The 23800-nt window shown below is 41.2% G+C and overlaps 1 protein-coding gene across 13 annotated transcripts in view; it reads right to left on the bottom strand.

The window, feature by feature from the left end:
• LOC141574279 (uncharacterized) overlaps window positions 1–23800 on the bottom strand; it is a 150045-nt gene that overhangs the window by 24997 nt on the left and 101248 nt on the right. For all 13 annotated transcript variants that reach the window (XM_074349048.1, XM_074349021.1, XM_074349022.1 and 10 more), the window contains 5 exons: window positions 12370–12555; window positions 9666–9890; window positions 4263–4446; window positions 3306–3505; window positions 2880–3003 (listed from right to left, as the gene is read on the bottom strand). The gene's annotated coding sequence lies outside the window, so the exon portion shown is untranslated. The remainder of the gene's footprint in view (window positions 1–2879; window positions 3004–3305; window positions 3506–4262; window positions 4447–9665; window positions 9891–12369; window positions 12556–23800) is intronic.

The following is a 23800-nucleotide window of genomic DNA, read 5'->3' as shown; positions in this document are numbered from 1 at the left end:
GCCCAAATCTTCAGTATCAATCTGCAAAGGTAAATCCGGTCCTCAAGGGAAAACAAGACTTAAGATGAAGCTAAGGCGTCCAAAGTACTCTCCACAACCTAAGACCTCCAAAGTCCCCTGCAGGACCTTCAACCAAACTGCCTGCAGGCCTGCAGCTGCAGGCGGCAACATGTCTGCTTTTAAAGCAACCCCTTCCTGTCCTCGGGCACTACAATGTCCCTCTACGCTCTCCCATCTCAGGGTAAGAGCAGCCGCTGCAGAACCTCACAGGGCAGCACTGACAGGACTAGACAAAGAGGATCAGAGCTAAACTAAGCCTTCTGATGACACGAGCTTGTCACTCTGTCACTTTACAGATGAAGATATATATAGAGAGAGGTGGGGTGATCTTGCTCAAAGTCACACAGCTAATAAGTGGCAAAGTCTATAACTCTGCTCCTCCCTCCGGCGTGACACCCCAGCTGGGAAGCCCACAGGGTTCTCTCCTGCCTGCCTGACCAGTCCTTTACTGTCACTCATAAAACACCACAGGGTCTGAGCCTAGCCTACATTTTCAGCATCTTTTCCCTGCAGTCTCGCAGGAACAAGGCGGTTCGGGCCATTGTATGACTTCTGGCTCCCAGAAGCCTCCGTGCTCAGGCTGGTCTTGCCTGTGCATCCAGCACCCTGCTCAGAGGCTCTTCCTCCCCTGCAGGAACATGTTCCCACTCTCCGCATGACACCCCCTCAGGAAAGCCCTCTTCTCGCCCTCAGCTCAGCAGGTGTCCCAGGCCACATCCCGAGCTGCCCCATTAGGACTGCGGGTGCCCAGGATTGCTAGTCAGACCAGGAGCCTCAGACCCAGGGATTATGCCCCGGTCACCCTGCAAACCTACTGCCGGCCTCACAGCCCCCAGCCAGCAGGTCACCTGGAAGTCGCAGCAAGTGCCCCACCCAATCCCGAAGTCTCTTCATTTGCCAGCACCGCTGATGACAGGTCTCCAACCTTTGGACAGTTTTGCACAAAACAGCAGCTTCCACTGTGAAGAAGGGGGTTTTCTCTTCTGCTACCCATCCTTACTGGAAACGTCAAGGGAAACCAAAAGGCCTTTTCTCAACCCTTTTCTGATGACACCCTCCCACCCACAATATTCACATGCTCAAGAGCTTTGGGTCCACGTGATTTTGTTTCCCTTACACTAAGGGGCTCAAAACACTGTGGGATTCTTTCTCTTTTGAGGGTATTTTTACTCAGTTTATTGGCTTTAATCTGTTTTTGTCTCTCTCTTCAATATCTCTAGAAGTTGCCACTTCTTATTCCCTTCAGCAGCCTCCCTCCCAACATCTAGTCTAGGAAATCAGCTGTGATGAGGGGTCCGGGGGCAGTCACAGAAGATGCAACTAAGGCACAGAGAGGTGACATAATTTGCCCGAGAAGATCAGCTTCAAGCCCCAACACTGTGTCTCACGTCCCTCTGTTTAACTCTTATGCTAAGCAAGCGAACTTTTTGTAGATTATGGTTATAAACAGATGAGGTATGAAAATATATACAAGGACACACATCAACTCTAAGATGTTCATTAACTCCACTATTTTGTTTCTATTTATTTTATTTCTATTAAAAAAATTAAGAACATCTGCAGTCAATATAGCAAAATGTTACTGGGCTTTAAATACAGAATATAGAGTTTTTAAGTGTGTCATTACTCATCCTTATTTGTATGTTCACAAGACAAACTGATTTGAATGTCTCTCTCCCCTCCCCCTACTCACTACTGGCTCTCACCTGAGCTCCCAGACCACACATCGAACAGCCTTTCACTTTACCCACAGCTGAACTCATCAGTTTTCCCCCAGAGCTCCCTCTGCAGCTTTCCCTCCTCAGAGCACAGCAGGACCATAATTTACCTCATTAATCCACCCAGAAACCTGTTCCTTACTCCATCCTACCTTCACAGACAGCATTCATCCTTTCCTTTTTACCAGCTAAACATGCCTTCAATCTGTTCGCTTTTACCCGCTGACCGTCCCACCGCTCAAGTGGAAGCCACCAACACTGCCCACCTGGACTCACGAGTCTCCCAAGTGGCCCCAAAGCCACTCTCCCCTACTTGAGACAAATGAGATTGTGTCACTCCCACGCTTTTAGGACTGTTTTCAAACCCACTGTTCTTAGAAGAAACTCCAAGTTCTTCACCTGATGAAGGTCTTTGCTATCAAAATGTCAGCTCAGGGAGGGGAGGACACGCCCTCTCCCCTAGGACCCGCCTTCTGGCAGAGCATCAGCTTGGGAGGACCTGCTGAGCTACACCAGCCTGTATTCTAACCCTGGTCTTGAGTTCTTAGCAAACTGCTTCAATTATCCATACAAATCCAAGGTAGATTAGAAAGATTTTAGATGTTGAGCTAGACTATTGAATTGGGGATTTTGCACTAGCAACCTGCAAGTACATGTTCTAATGATTCTGTCTTCTAAAAACCACACCCAGATTTAAGTAGTATTTGTGGAATGTCTTCGGAGTAAAAGGGACTGTATTTTACAGACTTTATGTTTTATACCATGAACAACCCAGACAGGGTCACAAATGGAACTGCCTCACAAGTGACAGAAGACAGGTGAGAGGCATATAGCAACAGGTTACAAAGATGGTAAGAGCAAATTTGTTTCTCCAACCCTCCAAAAAATTTTTGAAACAACCGAAAACTCTGAATTTTGAAAGTAAAATAGTATCATATAAAGAAATAAAATAATCCTCTTCATCAGGGTTTCAAGATCTGACTCCAGAATTTTTAGCATGCCATATTGAATCCTAGCACAGAAAAATCAGATGGACTAGTGGTGAATAAGTTCCAGGAAAACTGCAGTAATTCCTCCACTTGTAAAAGGACATACACTCACCTGTTGAAGGTGAATGTAAACCGCATTCTGGAGAAATTCAGAAGCTCCCAGGCTCCGCTTCTGGATGGCAAGGACACGGACAGCTTCGAAGCATGCTTCTAACTCAGTCACTGGCATTCTTACACTGCAGGGGGAAACGGAGGCCCTCAGTCAAGAGCAGAGGTGTTCCTGTCGTGTCTCGCAAGCCATGCCTCGGGGACTCAGTGCCCTGCAGCATCCCGGCCCCAGGCGAGGACCCGCAGCGTGGCCCACCCAAGCAGGAGGTGCACTGTGCTTGAGAAAGCCCATCCCCGATGGGGGCAAGAGTGGCTGGTGGGTTTGAGTGAACATATAAATGCCCATAGAAGTATGCCTGCATTCTTTCAAGTGATACAAGCAACAGTAGCAGGCTATTTAACAAAATTTCAACTGTCAGTGGAAATTTACCATTCCTTTCTGCTTGTCCCCTGCACTCTGAGACAGGCTTAGGCTCTCTCACAACGGCAGCTCTGATGCAATAGTTGTGAAGTCATTTTACTTTGCTGCAAGTGTCCTCGCTCCCCGTGTGGCTGTGACTGTCGTCTCTTAACACAGTCAGATGTCTCCCTGGATCTCTCCCTGCGTTCCTTTCTCCTGCTCCTCAGATCCTAAGATAAAGGGCAAGTGAAGACACATGACCAGAAAAGGCACCGTGGACTTGAACGAAGTCCTCAGTGAACCCCTAGGTGAGTGCTGCCCACCCCTTAGCTTCGATTCTCAAGTTCTGCCCAGGGTGACATCTGGACAGGAGAGCGTCCTGGGCCAATTTAAAGCTGTGTGACTTGGGCCCTGGGACAGGTGCAGGAGCTGGTTCCAGAGCCGTGCCCCTCCCCACCTCTGCTCCCCTCTCTCCCAAGGACCCACTGCCAAGCCCCCAGTTTCCCTGATATTCTGTCCTTTTCTTCTAATCTAATCCAAGCCCTTTTCCTCTTCCTTTATTCCCTAATTATCACCAGCTGAAGTGGTTTTTCAGTCACAGTATCTGAAAAAATTTCCGGCAGCTGAAAAAGAGGTCTCCAGAGGTCAATGCCCATATGCTGGTTCCTGAAGAGAGCCCCTGGTTATGTGGTCCCTCACCAACACCCACGGGGCATCAGACATTTTGCAGAGTCGACCACCCCCAACATGAGTTTGCTGTGACCCCAATGCCCGCACAGCATCCCTGCTCTCATAAATGTATTTGGCCCACTTATCCGTTACTAAGAAGCAAAAGTAAAAAAAATTGCTCATGTTTCTTATTAAAATTATTTATGAGGTGGAAAAAGAAATTGTAATAGAAAAGAATAAATTTGACTGCATGTTAGATCTGTTCCTTTGGCTTTAAACCTTTGCTGTTTTCTAGGCTCAGACTTGGTAGCTCTGTACCTTTTGTAAAAGAAAGTTGCCTTTAGCCTGAAATATCCAGGAGAGCCTATTCTCCGGGCTCTGATCTTTCACGATGTTAACTCTTCTGCACTTATGTAGAGATGGCAAGTTGCAAAATAGAGAATCATCTTTGGTTTTTTTTGGAGGTTTTAGAAGGGCACCATTATTTGACCCACATGGACAGCTGCAAGAACAAAGAATTCCAAGGAGAAACAATTCGCACCGCAAGAAGTTTGCAACAAGCAACCACATCCCCGCCCCTTTTTAGTATAAAAGCGCACTGATTTCTGACTTGGGGGAGACGGTTCTCCAGCATCTCATTCAGCCATCTTCTGGGTCTGGCATCTTTTCAAATAAAGTCACTATTCCTTGCTCCAACACCTCAACCTCCCGATTTATTGGCCTGTCATGCAGCAAGCAGTACGAGTTTCGACTTGGTAACAAGATGACTGCATTGGAGGTAGTATGTCTCCACTCTTTCCTCGTTTCCAATATGTAACATGCACATCATTTATGATCTAGTGCAAATAATTCATCAAAGACAACCACAAAAAGAAATTACACTCACCTAGCTATCAACACTGAAGTCACAACCTATCAATTTTATATGCTGTTTAACAACACAACTAAAAAACCTAACATAGGGAATTGATTCCACAGAAATAAAATTATTTCTACTCTTTCAAAACCTTTTTTTCTTTTCTATTTTATTTTGTTTTGCATATTGAAAAGAAAATAAAAGACAAATCATTTTATTTCACGTATTTTGTTATAGCTGCATAATTTAAATACTACAAACAGATTTAAATTGCAATAAAAAATTGTTCATATATTGTACAATGATATATACACAATCAATGTGGATAAGGAAAGGAATGGACATTTACTAAAAATCCACTGCACATCCAGTCTTTTACAAGCATATCCTGGAATATAAGCTCTATGATCCAGGGGTCTCCCACCTGCATTTTCACTGCTGAGTCCCTTAGTAGTCTTCTACCAAGGCACCAGCATAGAACCACATGATCAGTATTTTAGGTATAAATGAGGGAATTAGCTCATTCAATTCTAAAACAAAAACCCTAAAGTAAATACTGAACTTATTTACAGATAAAGAAAATTGGACACAAACAAGTACAGTTTCTTCCCCAAGTTCACAAAGCTAATAACTGGTAAAGGCAAGATTTGAACTCATCTGTCTGATTCTAAAAACTAAGGTGGAAATCCCTTTCGACTGGGGAGGGTCCAGCAGCACAGCTTATCACCCTATCTTTGTTCAGATCTAGCCTTAGACAGCCTGAGACAGCACCCAATTCCTATGGAACTTCAGGGCAAATGATAACAATAAGGATTTTATATCCAGTAGTTTCTTAGGTACCATTTATATAAACTGTCAGCAGGACAGCAGAAAAATTCTGGGAAATGTAAGTGGGTCCAGGGCTCTTTGCTGATTAGAAACTCAGTCTATCAGGACAGAGTGACCTTCCCATGAGAGGCCACACGGACCTAAACTAAAGGCAGCTGAGCAATGAAAACTAGCAAGACCCTGGAACTCAAGCAAGAAGGATCCCTGCCATCTCCCGCCCTGTTGCCTCTTCATCCACGTGGACACGAAGACAGAAGACCTAGGTTCTTGTCCAAGTTACACTATCATGAATTCTCACCCATAAAAAGTTACGACTCTATGCTGTCCTAAGTCCTTTCCTACTCAAATATGTTGACACCAATATCTCAGCAGAATGTCTATGTCTCCACATTCTCTCTTCTATAAGAATAGTTCTATGGCCACAAAGCAGAAATCCAATTAAAAACACCATGCACTAAGCAAGGTGAAATTCTGCGTAAGAGACTTTGCTCTCACGCTCAGTGAATGAAAACTCAGAAAAATTGGTCCTTCTCCCTCAGCAAGTGGGAGGTAGGCTGATTGTGTGTGTGGGTGGGTGTGCGTGTGTGTGTGTAAATCAAATACAATGACGTCTGGGATCTGTACAGATTTTTTTTAAGTTACTGTCATTTCATGAGGATGAGACACCCTTTAAAGTAATTTGAATCTAGTGTTCTGAGAGAGACTCAGGATCTTTTGGTGGAGGAGGGGAAATGAAAGGAGGAAAGAAGTAAATGAAGCAAAGGAGTAAGAATACTGCAAGGGAAAGGCAAGACATTAATTTTGTTCCTACTTGCATCACAAACAAATTACGGACTGGCTTTGCCCCGATGTCCTGTCGAGCACTGAGTTGCAGATGAAGAGGTGACAGCCCATTTCTAACTGAGCTTGTGACTGTACGTGGCATCTTATAGAAACAAATCACTTATCCTGATCAAACACTCTAGCAGCAGGCCGTAATTCTCCTATTTTGAGAGAAAAGAAAATAGGAGTTCAAAGAGGGTAGATAACTTGACAAAAGTCAGAGGACCAGTAAACAAGAGAGGATGAATTCAAACTCAGATCTGAATGCAGAGTCTGATCTTCCCACTCCCAGGACTGGAAAATCCTTAACACACAGACTCCCCAGGTCCCCTGCAGTGTTCCTGGCACCAAGCATTTCCCATGGCGATGGGCTCCAGTTCTCACAGACACAGCGCTCTGTGCAGCCAATGACCTTGATCAGACCTTGCTCATCTACCTGCCACGCCCACCAGTCTTCACAATACAGGTAGGAAAGCTTGCTTTCAAGTGCGTACAAAGCCACCCCTGGTCTAACCTGGGCTCTTCTGGGGCTTCTCCAGCCTAAAGTCAGCCATGAAAGTGCTCACAGTTTGTACATGAGCCACACTACCTCTCTCCATCTGTCTCCACACCTATACTACTTAGCTATGACCATTTTGATAATACTGGAAACAAATTTTTAAAAACAGAATAGAAAGGATTCTGGAACAAGTACTTAAAACTTCCAACTTTAAATGACAAGTTACATAGTGAGTATTTACAAACCGAATCTGCCTTTCTACGTGTCAGTTTTAAGCAGTCAGAAAATACAATAGCAAACAATTCTTACTTACAAAATTAGCAAAAACATAAACAATAACCTGGAATAAACTTAAAATTAATGCCCATGCTGTATATGGAGAAAACTACAGGACTGTACTGAGGGGTAAATAAGAGGTGTGAATGTTGAGACATCAACATATTGCATGGAGGAAAGCAGTTTTGTAAATATGGAAGTTCTCCTAAAAATAATTCAAAACTTAATAAAAATCCCATGAATACTCTTATCTGACTTTTTTTTTAACTTGAACAAAATATTTTAGAATTCTTCAGGAATAATAAAGTCATAATAATAGCCAAGAAAGTTTGGGATGGAAGAAAAGAACAAAAAAAAAATCGCACTGTCAGATAATAATTAATTTTTACAATATGTAAGATATAGCACTGGAGTAAGGAAGTAAGATTGACAGAAATAAAGCATGAGCTCAAAAAGAGACTCTAGTGTACATAAGTATTTTGTGCATGTGGGATTTCAAATCAAAGAGCAAAGTATGAATTCAATAATTGTCCTGGGACAATCAGAGAATCACCTGGAAAGAACAAATTCTATTCCTGTCATAATGACCACAAAAAAAATTACAGATAGTGATGTAAATATTAAAATACTAATAACAGCAAATACAACTCTTTGCTCATATTAATTCAACTTCTCCTCACTATAACAAGTACTATTATCATCTCCATCTTAGACATTAAATAAACCTACATAAGAGATTTATACCATTATAAGAAAGTATTTCTAAGAATAATAACAAAGATAAAACACAAAAGGAAGACATTTACTATCTTAAGAATATTTTGAGCCACAACAAAAATAAACCTACTGAACAAAATGAAACGAAAGAAATGACAAGGAAAAACTCTGTGATATATGTTGATGAAGACAAGGGATTAATGTTCATAACATACAAAGAGCTGTCACAAAGCAAAAAGAATCTTCCTCACTTAAATTTCTGCAAAGGACAAAATGGATCATTCACTTTTCAAAAGTCAGATGGCTAATCAGTGAAAAATGCTCAATACCTCACTGGTCATCAAATGCAAACTAAAACAATGAAAAAGCACTTTTGCTCATCTTATTGGAAAATATTTTTAAAAGATATTGTAGCTAGTGTCAATCTGTGGGAGAAAAAACTGTGAGCGACCTTTTTGGAGGATGACATGTCAATGGATATGTAAACTCTGAAAAACGTGTGTACGCACTGATTCAACCCCACTTCTAGGAATCGTTTCGTTCAGAAAAAAAATCAGTTCAAATAGATATACTGTTTACACTGGTGGGAAGAAAAGCTGAAGTGAAATCATATCCAGCGATAGAGAATTGGTTACATAAGTAATTCTACATTTCTCATTCCACACTGGAGAAGGAATTTCTAGTCACTTGAAAGTAGCCTGTGATGAACGTAAATGTCACATCCAGGGACTAAATTTCCAGAAGACTTAACTAAAGGCATGCTCATACAAGATCACAGGAATGTCTGTTAAAGAAAGATGCCAGTCAAACATCCTTTCTGACAGTGGAAAATGGAGAAAAGTTAAGTGTCCACCATCAAGACAATAATGCGGTAAATCACGGTGAGCTGTGGGCACTGAGGGGGCCAGCGTTTCCCCGTGGCCCAGGGCCTTGTCCACAGCACTCTCCCACCAAAGGTGTCCTTGCACAAGAGACCACACCTGCACATCAGGAGACCCCTCCACTCTATCTGAAAGGACCGGGTGAGTCTGGAGTGGGAGGACGTCTATGATATACCCCTGAGTGAATAAAGCGAGCTGCAGAAAACATATAGTATGGCCTTATTTTTCAAAAAAGTATATATACACACATATACATAGATTTCTTATATGTATGTATGTATGTATGTATGTATGTATGTATGTATGGGTATATATATATGTCATAGGCATAAAGGTCATGAAATATCTACACCACATTGGCAACAGCTTTTACACTCAGGAAATAAGGGGAAGGGAGGTAGGGGCCTTTCGGTCCCACCACAGCTCTCTTTTCAGTATTTCAGTTAAGTACACTTGGAATTTAAAAGTTTATTGAAGCCCGAAGTAAAATGGACGATGCCTCCACAAGACAAAATGCTATACTGCTCATTAAAAATCATGCCAGGGGAGATAGAATATTGTAGAAAAACATGTAATAAGCCGAATGGAAAATGGAGGTCTCCACACAGTAAACAGGCACAGAGTGCTCACTAGTTTTTATGACAGAGCTGATACACACTGATGAAAAGAACAGAAAGTAGATGTTAAAGTGTTAATTATTATCTCTGAGTAGTGGGACCTGGATAGCCTTTTTTGTCCCTTTTTTCAGACTTATTATATTAAATATACATTATTTTTCATCTGAAAAAAGCATTTTTAGATGTGTAGTACCACACATTGGAGAATAATACACGAGTACTTACAGAAACAAATAACTAGGAGACACTGCAGCAGCGCCACACAATGTAGAACGGGCGATCCTGATTAACACCTTGCAGTTACAGAAGGACCCACAAAGTGAGAGCACCTGATGTAACAGGGTGCGGCCCCCTTCTATTTGTCACTTGTGTCTTCAGGGCTGAGGCAGTTCTGAGCATGGCCAGTGTCAGTGTTGGTGTCTGGATGGATGCCACTGGATGTGAGGGCACCTGCAAGCCGAGAGGAATAACAGAAATCTTCCTCTGCCTTTTCTGTCTTGTTTCTTTGTTACATTAAAAGAGAGGCATAAATAAGATAAACTGTGTATCTTCCCTACTGAAATTTCAGTAATGGAACGGTTTTCAAAGTTTTCACAACTTATACTCTGCCTATAACTGTCTTTTCATCAAAGCTTCATATTTATTAAATGTTAATTAACTCAGTTAATTAACTCCTTGTTGAAACCTTCTTCTAAAGAACATGAAAAGCACTACGTGAAAGGACCACGCCTGCAGTGACTAGCTTGGCTGTCTTGAAGGCAGTGCAGTCAGCCCCCAACATCCCGTGGCTCTGAGCTCCTGATGCTGCTAAGAGAGCACGCTGCCGCCTCAGATGGAGAGAAAGTGTGAAAGCATTTCCTGAAATCTACAGCACTGACAAAACATAACTGACAAATCCCAGGCTCCTTTGATGCTGTCATTTTCGGTTCCTGGCCAAACCCGGTCAATGAGCAGAACCACCTCATTCCCGAGCAATGGCACTCACTTGGTAAGGACTTTTGCAGAAATTTCCAGGTATAGAATGTAACCAACTATACATAGAACTCTGACAAAATAAACAATGCAATACCCTGATTTTGGAAGACACTCAAAATATTCTCCTAAGCCTTTGTAGCTGGAAAGGTTGGGCTTCTCCTGAGCCACTTATTTATTTCACAGCCAATGAGCATCTCCCACAAACCCTGTTTCCCTGTGTCTGCTGGGAGCATCAGGTACACTCTTGCTATCGATCTTATAAGTCACAGGGCAGAGGCGTTTGTCTCACGGCTGCAACCCTCACACAGGCTTGCCTCCTAGCCTCACAGTTTGAACTTGGCCCCATTTTCTAACCTGTATATTTGGTATGTGTTCTTCTGTAAGCTGCCTGAAATGCTTTTTGGAACAAGTCAGAAGAATGAGTGGGTAGATAAATGGACAGATGGACAGGTGAGAGATGGGCAGACCGAAAGAGAGACTCCAAGAAAAGGGGAACAATTAAAATTTCCTGTGCAAAACCCTCTTCTACTCAGGGAAGAAAACCACCACGGAGAAGAGTGAAGAGGCAGGTGGCTTAGGGCTGTTTCCTGGATTCCATGAAAAGTCACACCAAGAGATGAGAGGGTAGAACTATAAATAATAAAAGAAAAAAAGCACACAAATTTGAAAAATATATCTACAATATGTATTTTCTAAAGAATAGATTCAAATCAGCAGGGCCCAATACCACAATCCTTGGGTATTTACAGAAATGAGAATCCCATCTCCAAACCACAAGGCATCCCTTTGGAGCACTGAGAGTCTACACGGGGCAGTCATAAAGCCATCACCGCAAAATCTATGCTATCCTGCACTTACGAGGAACGAGCAGTTGTGCACGCGTGACAGTTACAACCCACAGCACCTCTACGGGGGAGGGAAGCCTAGCGAGCCCCATCTCTGCAGGACAGAAAACCAGTCCTGGAGAGCCTAAGCCGGCCTACCAGTTCTCCATCTCACAGGACTGGTCACGCCAGAGCAGGACTCGAACTCGGACCCACGTCTGTAAGCACGATATTATCATGCTTTGTGTGATTTTTGTGTGTATAACACATTTGTTTCTGGCATGAAAGAATATTTAATAAATGATCGGTTGTCTTGCCTATCTCATTAGCTCACAATCAATCTTTATACTGTTGCATTGTAATATTTTCCTCTGGAGAACGGAACGGAAAGAGCGGGGGTCAGAATGAGGTGGAGCTCCATTCTTTATCTGGTATCCCATCTCATCCAAGTCCCCAACCAGGGAGAAGGAGCAAATGTTCTCTTCATCTTTTAAAGAGAGGGCTCCACTGATGATGACTTACTCAACCCAAAAACCAAGGCTGGGGGAAGGGCACATGTAGCAACCAGAGCAGTATCAGATGTAGGAAAGTGAAAAGAGCTCACGGGAGGGCTCAGTGGGTCAGCCTGATTTAATTTCAATCGATAAAAATACCACACTGTAAAAATACTAGCATGCAATGGATTGGCTCTTTCTTGACATCTAGCATGTTTCCACAGCCCACATGTAACATTATCGTGAACCAGTGAAAGGAAGAGTCTACAGACAGGGAAAATCAATGCCACAGGCAGGCTGAAACCCAGGCTGGAATTTAGGAAGAGAAAGGGCATAGTTAAGAATTGGGGAAAGGCTGGAGGAAAAATTCATCACAAGGACTCTCAAGCATCATCCTAGAATCATATAATCATTCATTCAAGAGAGAGTTACTGAGGCCCTATTTTGTGCAAGATTGTACACAAGGCAAAGCAAGAGCGCAGAGACAATGTTGGCAGCAAGGGGAGGGGCTAAAATACACTTCTGATCCCGGTACCTTGCACACTTGTCCTCAGTATAAAGGCAAAGATAAAAAGTAAAATAATATTCTGTAAACTCAAAGCATTGCTGAAAACAAGTTAAAGAAGACCTAAATACCTGGACAGAAACGCCACGTACATTCCTGGATCAGAAGACAGTGCTCTTGGAATGGCAGTGCTCCCCAGAGTGATCCGTATATTCTACGTGGTCACGATCACAATCCCAGCGGGCTCCTCTGCAAAAACTGATTAGCTGCTGTTATAATTCATATGGGAATTCGAGGATCTCAGTAACTAAAACGATCTTGAAAAAGAAGAACAACATGAGAGGACTTGTAATTCTCAATTTGAAACTTTACAACTGTATCTCTAGGTGAGATTAGAGGCCATTTTTAAGTTATTACTGTGTTTATCCTTATTTTCTAAATTCTCTAGAATGAATATAATTGATATAATAAGGAAAATAAAAAGCAAGGTATCATTTAAAACATGCACACCGATTCATTCATTGGAAAAAATTATTTTAACTATAAAGAGGTAAACAAATATCTAGTGAAAAAGGACTACTTAAAAACAAGAGTGCATTTACATTTTTCATAAATTGAAAACTGAAAAGAACAAACACATCAAGTTTCTAGGGAGACCTGTGAAACATATTAGTAGTTATTTTCAAAAATTCTAATTGAACAATGAAAACTCAAGAAAGGGAAAATCGTGATTGACAGCCAACTGCAAACACATGGAGAGCAAAGGGCTAGAAATCACAGTTCCTTTAACTCTGCTATTACCTCAGTAGGGGAGGAAATTCCTCACTGAGGAGACAGTGGAATCCCATGCATAAGACAGGATACACAGTACAAACTGCGCTCGAATCGGGGGTGATTTTCTTAGAAGAATTCTTAAGTTAGAACATTGCTGAAAAACTATAAATACACTGACAGACAGATTAAAACACACAGTCATATATATTATATAGAAACATATGAAGTCTGCTCCCATGTTACATAGAAATACAAACATATTTGTTCATTTATGGGCACTGATTACTTTTTCCCAGGTAGAATATTTCAACTAAAACAAATAATCAATAATACACACCTCTTGTCAAATCTAGTTGATAAGTTACTCTGCTATGTAATCATAATGTGCCTAAGATAGATCTAAAATAATTGAAAAAGATCTTTGTATGGATTCTTGAACTCTTCTCAACATTCCAAACTTAATTTTAAAATAGATCTGAGCAGTATTTCTATATTATCTTTTCCCTCGTGAAATGACCAATACAGTCTGTTGTCAAAATTCTGTCCTTACAATGATTAACGAGCACCGTATTCTCACAAAACTGCTGGACAGCAAGTCACTATCCAGACACTGTGACCAAACAAACGAAACACAAGGAAGACAGTGACCCTATTCTGGAGGGATAACCGTCTGCGTCAACACCGGGGTTTTTATTTGATTGGTTTGATTGGGTAGCAAAATAAAATCAATCAATTATTTTCTTCTTTGAGCATTCTGTAAGTCATGACTCTGCTGCTAGTGTCATGAGCAGGAAAGACTTAAGCAAGACTTGATTAGGTCAAATAGCAACAATCATCACCGGAGAGTGAGTCATAAAGAAGTTAACTGATAGCAATGCTTCTGCCTACATGAGACCTAAAATAAACCTACACTGATCTCTGCAAGGAAAATGAGGAGATGAGGTTCCCAATGAGAAAACAAACAAACAAGATACCAAAAAGGAAAGACTTTTTCATTAACGATTCCAGGCCGTATTGGAGCATGGTGGTGAAGAGCACAGATGCTGGGGACAATCATGAGGCTCTGAACTCCCACAGCACTGGGTAGCTTTGACACTGATAAGTCAGTGAAATTTTCTGCATCTCAGCCTCCTATCCATAGACTGGGGACAACAACAGCACCCGTCTCCTAGGACGGTCCTAAGAATTAAGTTATTTTATATGTAAATTTTAAATAAAATACCTCAGATTTTAAAAATTGCCCCAAAAGCACAAGGAAAAAAGAAAACAGAGATAAATTTGAGTTCATCAAATTTAAAACTTTGCTTCAAAGGACACCATCCAGAAAGTGAAAAAACAACACTCAGGAGAAAATATTTTCAAATAATTTATCTGTTTAGGAATTTGTATCTCCAAATAAAAAAGAGCTCCTACAATTCAACAAAAAAGACAACTAAATTAAATAATGAATAAAGGATCTGAAACGGTATTTTTCAAGGAAAATATACAAATGGCCAATAAGCACAATGAAACGATGTTCAAAATCATTAGCTTTAAGGGAAATCATGTCAAAACCACTAGGAGAAACCGCTTCACACTCACTACATTAGGTTATATTTAAAAAAAGAATAACAAGAACTAATGAGGACACACAGGAATCAGAGATAGCAGCCCTTGCTGGTGAGGTGTAACGCTGCGAGGCTACTTTGGAAAACAGCCTGGCAGGACCTCAGAGAGTTGAATAGTTGGTTTCTGAATGACCCAGCAATTCTGCTCTGTGGGCACACACGTAAGAGAACTGAAAACAAATGTCCACATAAAAACTCCTAAAGGAATGTTCACGGTGCCATTATTCATCACAGCCAAAAAGAAGAAACAACTAAAATGCCTATCACCTGATGAATGGGTAAACAGAGGGGCCCAGCCATACAGTGGAATATTATTCAGCAATAACAAAGCATGGAGTACTGAACCAGGCAACAACGTGGACAAACATTGAAAACGTTACTCAGTGTGAAAGTAGTCAGTCACAATAGATGGTTCCATTTACATGAATTGACTCGATTTACATGAAATGTCCAGCACAGGGAAATCCACAGAGAGAGAAGAGTGGCTCCCTGGGGCTGGGGGAGGATGGGGAAGATGGGAATGAGTGCTTATGCATACGGGGTTTCCTGTTAGGAGGATGAAAATATTCTAAGATTGACTGGGATGCACAATTCTTGGCATAGAGTAAAAACCGATGTAAATTTTAATGGGTGAATTGTATTAAAACTGTTAAGAACAAAAGCACCTCGGGCCAGTACCTTCCCATAGTAGATGCAAATTGCTAACTTTTATTACAGGAAGAAGAAACTGCCCTCAGCATGAAAGCAGGAGATAAGCTAATGTGAGTTAACCGAAATTGGAGAAGAGCAGTTCACTTGAAACAGTTGCTGACTGTATACGAAATATTCAGAATGAAGAAATTCAGTTTGACATCAAGATGAAGCATTCTGCTTCAAATGCAGATCAAGGATTCGGCAAGCCCACCTGCTAGAAATAACAAGAGAAGAAACCTGGTTCTTAAAACAAGCACCACATCCAACAAGGAAATGGTGGTGAGGAAAGCAGTCAGCCAAAAAACTGGAACAGTTTGCTACAAATAATTTCTCCACTGAAATTTCAAAAATAAAATGAAAGTGATGCAATGCTGCGCTGCCTTCACGTGAATGGGCTTCCTCCGGTGCTCGACAGTTCTGTAACCCCGAATGAGTGACTCAGGAGAATCAGCATGGCTCCTGGGAGTCCCCAGGTGACTGCCCACCAGCACGCTGACTACCATCACATCTGCCAGGGTTGAATTGCAGAGAAGAGACCAACTTCTGAAAGGCACAGGAAATGTTGGCAAGGGAAAAAATGGCTGCAGTCAGTCCTGGGACAGAGGCCCTGACAGCAGAGGCCAGAAAGCTGCAGGTGAACTGGAGTGGCCCTGGGGAAGGAAGGGACCACAAGGCAGCAGATCTCAATTCTCTTCTCTCTCTCCCTTGGGTAGGAGAGATAAAGCCTGCATCATTCTCACCTGGAACTGTGGGTTATGGATGGCAGAAGTCGTACCGACACGAAATGATTATTCAAGATTCTGTGGGAAAAGTCCAGAAAAAGAGAAGGAGTAGGGAGCCAACTCCACGAGCCTCTCAAATGCTCCTATATTTACTGTGTACAACGAAAGGAAAAAGTCATTAACAGTTGTGTGGTAGTAAACAGGAACTTGAGGAAAGACGGGAGGAGACAGAGATTGTAGAATCCACAATGAGTAAAAAGGCTTAGTGTATCTTTAGGGAAGTCATGCTGTGAGGGGAATAAGATACATTCTTTAGATATGTGAATTACAAAGCAGACCACGAGACCAGCCAGGTCCTTGTTTTGGGGATAATAGACTATCTAAAAGCACACAAGCCCAGCTTTTATAGCTGAGGGCCTGGGTCCTTGCTTTGAAATGAGCAGAGTGCTATCTAAAGCATCAACTATGCAAGCAAAGCATTGTCTCTGCTTTTTAAGGCAAGGAGACAGGAGTGAGGATTCACAGGCTCCTGCTTGCAAAGCAGTTACTAAGCACACATTTTTCTTCTGAACATTGACAGGCGGCTGGGGTCTGTTACAATTTGTTAACCTAATCTTGGGCTCCCACATGTAACCATTATGGAACCATTATGGAGGACACCCTAGGATAACAAATCCTAGCTCTGGGTTTTTCCTGCCAGCTTCAGACACTCTAGCAGGATCTAGACACATCCCTGAATAACGATCCCACAGAACCACCCAGACTCTTAACTCCTGGCGCTTGAAACTTAATTTTAGCTCTACACAACTTAACAAAGAAAAGTTTCAGAAATAGAAGATATTACATTCTTTTATATCTCATCCTATGAACTAATTTTTCTGATTGCTGTAAGCTGCTTCTAATTGGCAAAGCACCTAATTCTGCAGGTGAATTCAGTACTTTCCATTGGGCATAACTTGCCAGTTTGGGCTCGCTGAATTCTATTGGTCAAATACTGATACACTTAATTGATTTCATTGTTCATCAGTTTCAGCCGGGAGGAGAGGGAGTGTCACTCTTTTCCTCAGCCCACCCTCAACTTTTTTCTCATCAGCAACTCAGGCCTCCTGAAATTAAAACAAAGAATTTGTTTCCCTTCTACGCTTTCCACAAACCCAACAGGAAACATCACCCTGGAGAAAGAATTCAACAAAAATGTTAAAAAAAAATCTATAAAACCTGAAGCAACTCCATCTCTGAATCATGATACACAATGGCATGAAAGTAAGTGTGTCAAGCACAAAACATGCATGAGCCTGACTACCTCATTTCTATTATTCAAAGGAAGGAAGGTTTTCATATTTTTTATTATCACTCTTTCTCATTGCTTCTGATTAAGCCAAAAATTAGTTTATGAAATAATTAAGCACTGCAATAACAGATTTTTGTTGTATCAATTATAGAAGGCATTCAGAGGGTATAGGAAAACCCACCTTTGTAAAAAATGTAAAATTTCTTCCCCTGTTAAGAACACGTATACAAAATGCAACAGAGAATTCAAATTCTTGTGGAGAGGAGCAAAAGCCACAGAATCAAAGCAAAGTCATTACTATGAGTCAATTCAAAATTCACTAGACAAGCATGCTCAAAGCATTCAAAGAATTTTAAAGGCACACTGCAAACCATTCACTTAATGATCTGCAGGCTAGAAGAAGAATTTCCCTCTTTAACAGACAACAGAAATCAAAAGGGTGCCCCTCCAAACAAAGACGAAAGATCAATCAGGTTTTTAACAGTTCTGATAAATCAGCATGTTCTAAAGAACAAATTTCAGAAATTTTAAACATTCATTCAAACTACAATGAAACAAGCACTTAAAAAAAAAAAAGAAAAAAACCCCAAAGAAACTAAGCACATTGATCATGCACTTGGATCAATGAGAAAGTCTTTTACCCTTCGAAGAAAGAACAGGCTATAGCCTTTTACTTGAAAATTAACACTACTTTAAAGATAACTCGTAAAACGGATTTCATCATTCATGTTGCCTTGAAAACTCTGAGGCACTTCTATCTGATCAGAAAAGCAATTCTGAGTAATAGTATGTTACAATTCAGCACCAGTTTGCTTTAGAAGAAAAAAGAAAAGCTACTGTTCCTCAAATCCTGCCCAAAGTGTGAAGTGCCTCCCTGCCTCTTTCCCCTCCTATTTTCAAACCTGATGCTCCCCAACCCTTCTGAAACAAGTGTGAGAACCTCGTATTCCCACCAATATGTCAAATGACTAAAGAATATCAATTTACTTGTGTAAATATATGCCTACATCTTGAACTGGAGGAGGAAGGTATCAGAGCGCTACATGGAACTTATTTCTACATTCCTGTAATCACACACACAAACACGTTCACACAGACACATAAAAAAACACACTGAATTACTGAGCACTTCACAAGCTTAGGAATTCCAACTTCTAGAAGATAACTTTGCAGTTAGTTTAAAATACAAAACTTTCAAGTTTTGAAAGACTTGATCATCTGCTAAATCATCCAAATATCAATGAGACCCAATTTGCCTTTTCTGTAGAATGTAATTTCCCATGATGTCAAAGCATACCCTAAGAAGTACTGGATCAAAGACTCGTGTTTATCACTAGCTATGATCGTTTTTAAACAAGTAAACAGATTCAGAAAGGTATGTCCCAACATTTATTTTTATTGAAATAGCATATGTATTCAATTGTCTATACAGAAAATAGGTCCCATGATGGTGTTTAAGAGCTATTTTGTGTATTGCAATATTTATTTTTAAGTGCAGACAAGGAGGGTGGGTATTACTCAGTTGTAGAGCACCTGCTTAGCATGCACAATGTGCTGGCTTCAATCCCCAGTAATTCCCCCCCCCCAAAAAGTGCTTATTTAAAAATAAAAAAAAGTTATAAAAAAATGAAGACTAAAAACCACTGCAATGTAGAAACCAGAACTATAATAAAAAACATGTGTTTCTATCGAATACTGACTATATGTCAAACACAGGGACAACCACAAATCACCCCTGACAACCATCACGTGTGGTTCTCAGCAACCCTTCTAAGTAGACACGGATGAGAAGCCCAGCACTGCGGATGAGGAGACGGAGCTCGGAGGAGACAGGGACGCTGACCGTCCTGTTCCCCGTGACATCACTTCAGCCCAGGACAAGTGCTGACAGAGCTGCAGTGAGGGGACATGCAGCTGCGTGGAAACTTCGGGAGCTGGGAGTCCCAGAAAACACGAAAAATTGTTCAGTGAAAAACCAGCTCAAATATATTACACTGTGCCACATCCTTTAAACAGGGAACATGACTGAGACCTTTTTGATGCCTCCGTGTCCTTTATGCCATCATCAGTTATTTGCCCTCTCAGCATGACCAGTGATGATCTGGACACCTTATGAAGTGCACTCAGATAGAAGAGCTTTTAAAGCTGTTTAATGAAGTTTGTAAGACTCTGTCTATGCCTCACACAGGAGGTCATCCATCACTTCTCACCGGTGTGGACGTACCACCTGAAATCACTCCTTTCTGCTTTTTAAAATCCCTTCATCTAATCCAGACTTTTCAACAGCAAAGAATCAGCTCAACCACAGACAGTGAACAGCTTTTCACCAAATGGACTCAAACAGCCCAACGGACTACCTGGAAGACCTTTTCTTGTATTAAACCCACTTCCGGGTACTTCATCATTTTCTGATTGGTGGACTTGGCCGCTGACTTGCCTACTCAGAGAGCTCCCAGCCTCACATCCGGGGGTGGGAGAGGACCCTGCTCTTGGGAGAAATCAGTGAGGAAGGCGGACATCCTCGTCAGGACTGCACGTGTAGAAGTGACAAAACGTGCTCAGAAATTATACCGTCAGCAACCCTAGGCTCCCATGGACTGGTTTCACATTAACCAAACTCACGAGACACTGATGCAAGAAAACTAGAAACTTAACTTATTAATGTAACAGAATATGTGAAACTATCAACCAGACTGAAATATCAGAGTTCAACCATGAGTACAGTTTCTCCTCCACGGCCTAATCACGGGCAGGCAGTAACATGACAAACATGGACAGAAGCAGAGCAGGAAGGGTTTCTAGATTAACTCAATGGACTAAATTTCTGTTATACCAACAGATCTACTGCCTGGAAAACTATTAACGCTAATCACGGTGCACCATTCGTGGACAGTGGCTGAGACACGACTGTGAGCACCTGTGTAACTCTCCTTTCCCTGTCCTTATTGGGCAAACTGATGCACAGAGGTACAGAGATCCAGGGATGCAGATACCCCTAAACACCCAAAGCCCATCCCTGGGAGCCTCAAAACCAGACAGCCAGGGTTTAAATACCAGCTCTGCCACTTACTAGCTCTGTGACCTTGGCCAACATACTTACCCTCTGTGTGCCTCAATTTCCACACTGTAAATTTGGGATAAAAATCAAACATTCCTTACTCGATTGTTGAGAAGATTGAAGGATTCATTTCTGTAAAACTCTCAGAAAAGAATGTACCACATTATTGGTGCTCAACAAATGTCAACTTAATATTAAAGTGATTTACAAGTCTCCTTTCTAATCATCTTCTGTGTTTCCTGGCTAGACTAAGTCCCAAAGAAAATCCTTATTTCTCCTTTTATAAACTCTTGGGGAGCACCCTTCTGTTCCATACCACCACCTGTTTATACTGAGGGAGGGGATGCCTCCTCCCCACTCCTCTTGGCCACGGAGAGTGCTTCTCCACACCACAGACCCATGGCCCACAGTTAGCCTTTATCACACTAACACAGTGAGGTGTGAGTCCGGAGAGACAAGCAGGGTATGTGAAACCGTTCCTTTCCTTCCAGTGCTGGCCACACTTGGGAAGCACCCGGGATGCTCAGCTCCATGGCAGGACAGCCCTGTGCATGATGGGGCAGATCCTCTCAAGGGAAGGCTCGCTGTGGCACAGAGTTACCTGGGACAGGGTGAGTCTCTAATTCTGGGACACAGTATAATGACACGCATTTTCCCACAGCCCTGAAGTTCATGGAGAACATGGCTTCATCAGTAAATGAGAAGACATATATCGCCTGCTTACTCTTTTCTGTCGTCTCTCAGTTGGTGCTGGAGACAACATGTGTATAAGTATTGGATCCCCTTAAGCCCCAACATATTTGAAGTAACAAAAAATTCTGTGGCTTAACGTTGGTTCAGGGCGACTGTGTAACACTTCTGAATTTGCTGATGCTAAATTATGGGTATAGGAACTATGGAACCTCCTCAAATATCTTTCATCTTAAAACCAGCTTTCCTTATTTTCCTGTTTCTTAGTAATTGCCAAAGACTATCAAATGATGGCTTCTCACAAAACAGTAGCTAAAGTTTATGAGCCCTCTTGACATACCCACTGTGGTAAACACTTTACATAATTTCTAATTCTCACAATTCTACAAAGCAGATATGAGCATCCCCATCTCACAGACGTGGGAAATCTCAGAACGAACTGACTTAGGCTCACGTGGCTCAGTGGCAGCGCGTGCACGCAAACCCGTCAAAAAAACTACACCCCTTCCTATATGTACCAAATCTCCTACCACTAATTAACACACAGCGGCGGGGTCAATACTCAGGGAACCCAGTACACTTTTCAGCTTTAAGGTGCTCCAGAGGCCGCTTCTAGCTGTTTTATAAATTCCCGGCTCACTGGTTTCTAGCACTGGAAGAAAAGTCCGATTTTGCCATTGTTTGCACAGCAAGTCTGAGATGTTCACAGCGAGATGACAGAATAAAACTAAGATATAAGCAGAATAATTTTTCCAGGTAGACAGACATAATGGACATTGTGCTATTCTGAAGCATTAAGCAAAGAAATCAAAATAAAATAACGTTGTTTAAGCTTTCTTTAACAAATAGGAAAATTAAGAAGGTAAGAAGGTGCAACAGCGCCACCTATGGCTAAAAAGACCTTCCAGGTTGCCGGGAAACATGCAACACAAAGTTGTCTGTAGGATCAGAAACGAGAATCAGATAACTAAAATCTTCTGTAGCACATACTGCATTTTGTTTCGGGGTAAGGGAGGGGTATTCAGTATTTAATCTGATATTGCTAATACTCCTGAATATAAACAAAAGACATAGGCTTATGGAAACTCATCTTAGAGGAGGAAAGAAACCAGTCCAGCCTCTTCAGTTTACAGGAGGGGAGACTGAGACCTGGGAACTGTCCACCTTGCAATCGGCAGCAAACCTATCCTAGGCCTCATGTCTTGCACTGTAGCAAAAACCAACAGATCTTTACTAGGCCTATATTCATAAAAGTAACGTCTGTATTTTTCCAAAAGTAGCTAATCTAAGTATCTTGCAAAATACTTCTCAAAGAGCCAGGAAATCGTAAAAGTTTGTTGAAATACAAAAACTTTTATTTACATATTAAAACAGCATGAGATTTATTCTATTAAAAAAGTTACATGTCAAATCAATGTTTTGATATTTTAAACCTGTTAAAAGTGCAAGAAAAAAAATCAAAATTTTCTTTAATCACAAAAGAGAGAAGATTATTCCCTGAAAATGATAAATGTGGATTTTTTTAAAATTAATGGATCTGGTCAGAATCCACGAATTTAAATGTCTGAGTGGATGTTACACGGCAACATGAATTCTGAGTTGTAACAATACACATTCTGTGTAAATAATCTTCAAGGTCGTCTGCTTATGGCAATTTAACTAATCCCTGTCTCAATAGAATGATACAGATTTCATTAAAACTTCATAGTGCACTAAAAAAAAAATAAATGACTCCTTGTTACTTTAAGCCATACTCATATATATCATATATATACATATTGAATATGCATCAGAAATAAGCCACCCCCTTTAGTATTCAGAGTTGATCCTTCTAAAATACCTGTCATTGTGACAGCACATTTTTATTAAGCACCTCTTGGGTGCTTTGTATACAAGGCGTCTAACTCTCACAGACAAGGAAAACGATATTACTCAAATTTCACAAATGAGGAAATGTACTTAAGCCATGAAAACAACTTACCTATTCATCATCAGGAAAGAAAAGGGTAATGATTTTACTTACAATATTCACTGACAATCTTTTCTTCCATACTAAGACTACATAAAACCAATTCAGTCTTTCTAAGTATTTCTGTCAATAAGGGCCACTAGAGAAAAGCAAGTAACATCACTAGCAATGGTTGGAATTTCAAAGCCCACTTCTCTTTTGCACTATAATCATTTTTAATGTTTTGTTTTTAGTGCTCACAGAGCACTAAAATTAAAAAAAAATAACTTTATAAGTCATTACCTGAGAATAAAACTTTTGTAAAAATGTACAATTTTAATTTATGCCACTCTGTCTCACATTCTCACTGGTGTCTCTCCTTTGAAGTCCTCATCAGGCTGAGATCACTAAAATTGGCCATTTATTGAGTCACAGGAGTTCGGGAAACCACGCAAAGGGAGGCTGATTAGAGGAGCAATTAAAAATGCATTCTGTGCAGCCAGGGTTCCAGCACTGAGCTAGCCACTGCCAGCTGTGTGTAATTTGGGACAAGGTGCTCCATCTCTCAATCCCTCAGCTGCAAAAAAGGAGACACTGATACCTACTCTCAAACACCTGCTATGAAGTAAAACATGAGGAAAGCATTTTAGCCTTAGGCAGGTGTCCATTCAGAGCGAGTTTTGTCATTATGATGATGAGGATGGGTGTTAATAAATTAAGCTAGACCAGAAAGTAGAAATCACCATAAAGGAGAAACATTTAAATCAATGAGCATTTTC

Source organism: Camelus bactrianus, chromosome 20 (genome assembly GCF_048773025.1).
Source record: "Camelus bactrianus isolate YW-2024 breed Bactrian camel chromosome 20, ASM4877302v1, whole genome shotgun sequence".
Lineage (NCBI taxonomy): Eukaryota > Metazoa > Chordata > Mammalia > Artiodactyla > Camelidae > Camelus > Camelus bactrianus.
This window is presented reverse-complemented; position numbering and strand designations above follow the sequence as displayed.